Source organism: Equus asinus, chromosome 25 (assembly GCF_041296235.1).
Source record: "Equus asinus isolate D_3611 breed Donkey chromosome 25, EquAss-T2T_v2, whole genome shotgun sequence".
In the NCBI taxonomy this organism is placed as follows: Eukaryota; Metazoa; Chordata; class Mammalia; order Perissodactyla; family Equidae; genus Equus; species Equus asinus.
This window is the reverse complement of record NC_091814.1, coordinates 19,720,999-19,728,483: the sequence shown is the minus strand read 5'-3', so window position 1 is coordinate 19,728,483 and position 7,485 is coordinate 19,720,999.

The window sequence follows — 7,485 nt, the reverse complement described above, 5'->3', positions numbered from 1 at the left end:
CATCCACCCTGGGGTCGACTATTGTCAGAAGCCCCACTTTGACTGTGGGCTTTCCTCCTATGGTTTTTAAATCAGAAACTTCACCCTCTCCTCTCACTTTGCATTTCTGCCCTTCATCCTTTGCATCTCATACCCACAACTACTCTTAAGATCTCAGCTAAGAAATATTCCAAATTCTTCCTGGTTATGCTCATATTTCTAAAGTAGAAATTAATCACCTTGTTAAGCCCTAATTTTGGCAACATTAAAACAAAAATGTTTGAGAGCCAGACCTGAGGGTCTAGTGGTTGAAATTTGGCACTCTCACTGCTTCCGTGGCCTGGGTTTGCTTCCTAGTCGTAGAATGAAACCACCTGTCTGTCAGTAGCCACATGGTGGTGGTGGCTCACATAGAAGAACTAGAAGGACTCACAACTAGGATATACAACTATGCACTGGGGCTTCAGGAAGGAAAAAAAATGTTTGCACAAATAAAGTATTTAAGAGATGTATCTTTTATAACCACATTCATAGCAGCATTATTCACAATAGTCAAAAGATGGAAGCAACCCACGGGTCTATTGGTGGATGAATGGGTAAATAAACATGGTATATACATATTGGACTATTACTCAGCCTTAAAAACAAAGGAAATTCTGACACACAATAGAATGTGGATGAACCTTGAGGACACATGCTAAGTGAAATATGCCAGTCACAAAAGGACAAATACTGTATGATTCCACTTGTAGAAGTTAACTACAATAGTCAAATTCATAGGAGTTCAGCAGAGACCATGGAAGGCATGGCTGCTCTAATAGGAAGCAAGGCCAGGATGCTAATCAGAATACTATGGTTGATGAGGACTTCGCACCATGGGACCAATATAGATAAACAGGCTATATCTGTATAACAGAAAACAAACCAGAAGCCTGGCTTGAATCATCAAAGAGAGTCATGGCCACCCCATTTTTTGTCCCAATTACTCTATCAGTTAGGGTTTTGTGTCAGACAACAGAACCCACTGTAGTTGATTTACAAAGAATGGGATTTAATATAAGGTATTGAGGGAAAGGCTGGAGAATGAGGCTCTAGGTTGAGCCTCCAGGAGCAACTCTCATAAGCAAAATGCCAAACCGTCCTGGCAAGAGAGCAGCCACCTCCCCCACAGGTGACTCAAGATCCACAGGGTCTCTGCTGCTACTGGGAAAGTTCCAAAATCAAGAAACTGCTGTAACTACCATTCAACACTACCTAATTGGAGACTGACCAAGCAATGTAGCTTACCTTCTGCAACTCAGAAGAGTCAAACAGCCACCTCTACCGTCTAGCTTTCAGAAGAGCCCACAGCTGCAGTTTCGTTACACCCAAGTCCATCTCTCAGTCTGGAAGGTGATCCGTTTAGTGGAGGAGAGGCTAAATGCAGAAACCCTGGCTTCACCCTTCCAGCCTCTATTGAACAAGAAGTCACGTGGAAAGGATTGGTATTAGGAGAATCATTTTTATCTGCCACAATAGTTCTTTTAGAACGTTGTATGTGTGTGTGTATGTTTGTATACTTTAGTGTTACTAGTAAAAGTCACAGGCAGAGCAGTGCATCAAAATAGAACATGGGCTTTTAAATCCAAGAGATTTCAGTTCAAGTCTTGAATGTGCCACTTATCAGCTGTAAGTCCTTACACCAGTTACTTAAATTTTCTCGGTTCAATTTTCTCCTATGCAAACTGAGGACAGTACGTACTTGTACAGCCATGTGAGCACATTCTCATCTCGAGGCTTTTGCCTTTGTTGTTTTCTCTGCCTATAATGCTTTTCTCGCTGATAGCTACTGTTTGTTCCCTCTCAACCTTCAGTGCGGACTCAAGTGTTACAATTTCCCTGAAGTCTTCCCTTACCACTTGTTTAGTATAGTCACGTCTCCCAACCCCCATCAACTCCTCTCTCCTTATACTACTTCCTAAATATCCAAAGCACTTTTCATCATTTGACATTTCAAAATTGTTCTTGTTTATCTTACTATCACAACTATGATTTATGTCTATGAGGACAGAAACTTTTGTCTTGTTGACTAATGTATCCCCAGTGACTCTTTCAAAGCCCAACACATGGTAAGCACTTAAGTAACATTTGTGAATTGTGAGGATTATATAAAGCAATGGATGTAAATGCCTGAACGTGTTCCATTGGCACTTAAGCATTCAATACATAACAGTATTATTATTTGTTAATCCACTGATATATTTTCTAGGTCAACAAATATTTATTGAGGACTTAGTATATCAAACATAAAGACTGATTAGAAAAAACGCCTCTCCTTAAGAAGTTTCCAAATTAATATACTGGAAGAGATAGATACATGAAGAAATAGTTTCCATTTAATGTGAAAGTAACATTTGAAACGCACTTAGCCAATGTGCTAAGAAAAGGAATATTAACAGTTTTAACAGATGACCCCAGAAGTCTTAGGAGCCCTCCAAAACAAAATATTACTTGCTCTCAGGGTGAAGGGCAAGGCTCTGCTCCACACAGTCATTTAGGAGCCCAAGCTCCTTACTGCCACCCTCAAGGCTTCCAATTTCTCTACAAAAGCAGAGAGCATGGAAGGTCACCCAAGAGACTTTAGGAGCCAGCCCTGAAAGTGGCATGCATTCATTCCTCCCACTGTCCATCAGCCAGAACTAAGTCACAGGTTTCCTGCTTAACTCTAGGGGTTGGAAATCAATCCAACTGTGGTCCAGGAAGCAGAGGGCACAGATCTGGTGAGCATATCAGGCAGTCACTACCCTTCTCAGCCAAGGGAAATGTTTCCAGAAGAGATAGTACAGGGAGATGGAGAGAGTGTTTGAATGTAGAAGCCAAGAAGATCGGAGTTCATATACAAATCATGATTAGTAGCTATGAGACCTTAGTTGAGTTACTCTAAGTTACTGAAATACCTCTTCAGAGATGAAAAATGAGAATAGCAGTAGAATCTAATTCATAAACTTACTGTGAGGATTAAATGTGTGAAACTTTAAGCATAGTGCCTAGAACACAGCAAGCAAGGAGGAGGAGGGAGCAAAAGGAAACAGAACAGAAAGAAGAAGAAAAAGAAACTGAGCTGGAAAACTAGACGCAGAAATGACAGGCTGGGGAATGAAGAGAAGGCCTGTCAACAGAAATAGAAAATGTGCAGAGGCAGCATGTGTTCAGGAAATTACAATCAATTTAGCATATTTGCTGAATAAAATTTTCTTTACTGGAAAATTGCATCAGTCTGGAAAAGGTGAGACCCCAGTAGGCCTGGGTGCATAAGGAGCTTTATCTTGTAACTACAGGAAACCACTGAAGGTTTTAGTCAGCATGATTCAGATTGGTCCTTCAGAGAGATCTTTCCGGTGGCTATGCAAAAGATCACTTCGTGGTGGCAGAAATGGGTGACAGGGAGAGTGGTTGGTGCTGTTACTGTCATCTAGGGTAGAGGAACAGGGCAAAGCCACAGAGGTGGTAAACAGAAGTGGTACAAAACTTGTTTGTAGGAAACTCAGTAAAAGCAGTTGATTAATTGGAGGTGAAGGAGAGAGTCTAAGAAGACTCCTAGGAATCTGGCTCGGGCACCCAGGGTAAAATGACGGTGCCACAAATGCAGACAGATTGAAGGATAATTTAAAACCTCTTCAGCACACCACAGTCTCACCCAGTGCCTCTCAATGTTGCATTTTACGGGCCAGGATTTAATTTTCAAAATTTGCTCCCAAAAAACTTCTTGAGACTTTGAGATTCACATTGGCTTTCTCTCCCCTGGCCAATCACTTTGTGACTCAATTTTTTAAAAATTGGTTTAGTGTATTTTTGACATTTCCTTGACTTTATTCTTAAGTCAAGTTCGAAAATTTATCTAGATAATCGCTATGATCTTTCCAGCTCATATATTTGATCATCTTGCTATATGCACTCTCTGCATTCAGTTCACATCAGCTGCATCTCCATTTCTTGCTTATTATATTTAATAAAATCTCTAAAGCTGAGCATGAACATCTTTAGATAAGATGTAAAAATGGTCCCCACCCAAATGTCAGTTCAAGAGTCTCAGAAAGAGGAACCCCAAGATAAATATATCATTTATGTTTATGCAAAAGTGTGTTGGGTCTTCGGACTTCCCAGAGGGATGGAAAAATAAAACCTCAAAAATTTACATAAGGTGGAGGGGCAGGAGGAAAGCTTCAAACCAGTCAGATTCTATTTTTTGGTTAAAAAAATGAAAATTTAGTTACAAAAGGAACTAAACTTATCTGCACAGGGCCCTCCTTCTCTGAGAGCACAGAAGCCAAAATTCTCCCTAGGAAGCCACTCAGGACCACGGAGAAGAGAGTAGTTAGATGCAGGTGTGGCTACACAGCTTTCAAGGCCCAGTGAAAAATGAAAATGCAAGACCCCTTGTTCAAAAATCAAAGGGAAAAAATGCTGTTAAATGTACTAAAACATAAAGCCTTTCCCTCTTTTCCATGGTCTCTGCTTCAATTTGTCATGATGTTATTGATTTGCTATTTAATGTCATTCTAAGAAAAGAAAAACAAAATTTTAAGTCATCAGCATGAATTTTATTGTTCATTTTTGTATTTTGCAAAACCAGCTTTAATTGCAAATAGAAGAGCATTTCACTCCTATGTGGAATCACTGGAAATTAGACGATTTGCATTTCATGGCTCATACATGCATATGCATTTTGTTCTAACGAAGAGAGTTAAAAAAAGCTCTCAACTTTTTAACTTTCGTTTCTTAATATATGCACATTCTACCAACACTTTGTGATGACTGATAAGTGAGGAAGGACTGAAAGGCAAAGGAACTACGGGCTGCCCTATGTTTCTCTTTCCTTCTCTTATTTTCAGCTTAAGTGATTAGCTAACGCAGGGAAGTAAAGTAAGAAAGGATACAACAGGGTTCCTTGGTCATTCAAGTTTCTTAGACATGATTGCCTTCTTACTACGCATGAAGCAAGTTCTGGTTCAAATGGAAAGTGTGGCTTCTCGGGGCGGTCAGTCATTGATGTGTACGAAGCACTTATTTTGCACTTGCTTTGAGTCGTTGAACTCCCACACATTGTGGATCCAGCTGGAATTCTGCGTTCGTGGGGTATTGTGAATGCTATTTGCAAATGGGCAGCAAGGAAGGTGGACACACATATTGCAGGTATCTCCGCTGCTCATGTGCAGACTACATTGTCCCATCAGACTTCAGTTATAAAACACAAGTTCAAAGATGGAATTATTAGGAATTTCAAGACGGCGACAGCAGAGCATTAAACCAAGCTCAGGGCCTTTCCGGGTTCAGGGCCCTGCATGACTTCACAGGTCAGATGCCCATGAAGCCAGCTATAGTTAGATGTTTTCCTTAAGTCATGAGAGGCTGGTCAGAGGCCTTCTCCAGTGAAGAACTGACTTTCTAGAATCAAACAGGCTCAAAACAAGTTCTAACTCTCTTTTGCTAAATTCTTCATAACTATTTGAACCCACCACTGGAGTTTATAATTATGCTAGTCCTGGGATTAGAAGACAATTGGACCTGAAAGCCCCGGGATGAGAGCGGCCTTGGTGAAAAAGTTACTGTGTAAATGGAAAGAAGAGCTGAGGTCAGAGTTCAAGGTGGCAGGCTAATAAACTTCATCCCTGCCATTTATGCAGCATCTACGATGTGCTTGTGAAATATACTTTGCAAACATCTTATCTAATCTAGACAGCAAATAGAAGGCAAATACAATTAATACTTGCTTTACAAAAGAGGAAATAGAACTCAAAATCTTGCATAATTTTCCCAAACTCACCCAGATGGTAACTGACAGAGCTAAGATTCAGTTTCACGTCTGTCCAATTCAAATACCCATGTTTTTCGCACACAAGCAGCTTCCTCCCTGCCCAACGATCAGAGTCTGAATGGGCGAGATAGAGAGTGTATGGAGATGTCCGAGTTGGAAAAGAGGCACAGAGAGGAGAAGGGTCTTTGTGCAGAGACTTTAGGTGAGATCCACCTTGTCAGGTTCAGCATCTATCCAAGATGGGGAGAAGTTTGCTTGACAAACCTAATGAAGGGTGCTTGTTTCAGGTATGTTTTCAAAATATAAACCAAGTATTAAACATAATCCAAGGGGCCAGCTCCTTGGTCGAGTGGTTAAGTTTGCGCGCTCCGCTGCGGCGGCCCAGGGTTCAGATCCTGGGCGCGGACATGGCACCACTCGTCAGGCCACGTTGAGGTGGCGTCCCACATCCCACAACTAGAAGGACGTGCAGCTAAGATATACAACTGTGTACGGGGGGTTGGGGAGATAAAGTCGAAAAAAAAAAAAGATTAGCAACAGTTGTTAGCCCAGGTGCCAATCTTTAAAAAAATATATACATATATAATCCAAAATTTTAATATAATATAAAAATATTTTATTGAAATAAAAATCAGTATGAACAGACTAATAGCGGGTATTCAGAGGTCGAATTAGGTGGTGGGGGGGAGGGCATAGGCTGGAGAACTAGCAAAAAGTTGGAAAGCTGGGAAGCTTTTGTTCCTGGAGCCCTGTGCAAGGTCCAAAAGCCATAGCACACAAAGAGAGTATGCCAGCACTCGTGGACAGAAGTCAAGGGCCAGGCTAATCTGACCCAGTATCTCTTCTGGAAAATAGTAGCAAGCATGAAAAGTGACCTAAAGGCAGGAGTGGCTTGCCTCAGAATCCCAGAAAGTCTGATGGTGAACATCAGACGTATTCTTTCTTCATCATCTCTGGCTTTTGCTCTTATTCTGGTGTAGGCAATGCCCTGAAGGAAATTGTGAAATATTCCAGTAGACTCTTAGAAATCTTGATATCCCAGCCAAGAGGATTCAAACCACAAACATCCATTCATCAAGTACTGATGCATGCTAAAACATGGATGAGCCTCAGAAAAATTACACTAAGTGACAGGATCCAGACGTGAAAGACCACATATTATATGAATCTGTTTCTATGGTCACAATAGGCAAGTTTGAGAGAAAAAATGTAAATTAGTGATCTGTTGCCTGGGGCTGTGGGTGGGAATGGAGAGTGATTGCAAATGGGCACCAAGGTTCTATTTGGGTTAGTGGAAATTTTTAAAAATTTGATTGTGATGATAAAAAAAGTGAATTTTATCATTGAAAATTAAACTTCAACAGTTATTAAATATATGTGCATTTACCCAATGACTTTTCATAAACATTCGTTACCACAAGTAAGGTAATTTGGTAGAAAGGCTGGAGTGTAGACAGTAAACAGAATATTGAAAGAGCAACCGATTTTGGTGTTAGACAGATATGGGTTTTGAATACGCTGAGCATACATTATCACCTTTGATTTTCACACCAACCTAAGGAGATGGGTGTGGTTGTCTGTTTTAAAGAGGAAGAAACTTGAGTCTAAGTTTAGCAATTTGCTCTAGGTCATCCAGTTGGAAAGTGGCAGAGCCCTGAGTCTCTGGTGACAGAACCTGTGCTCTTTCACCTCTCTGTCATGACAGACTATTG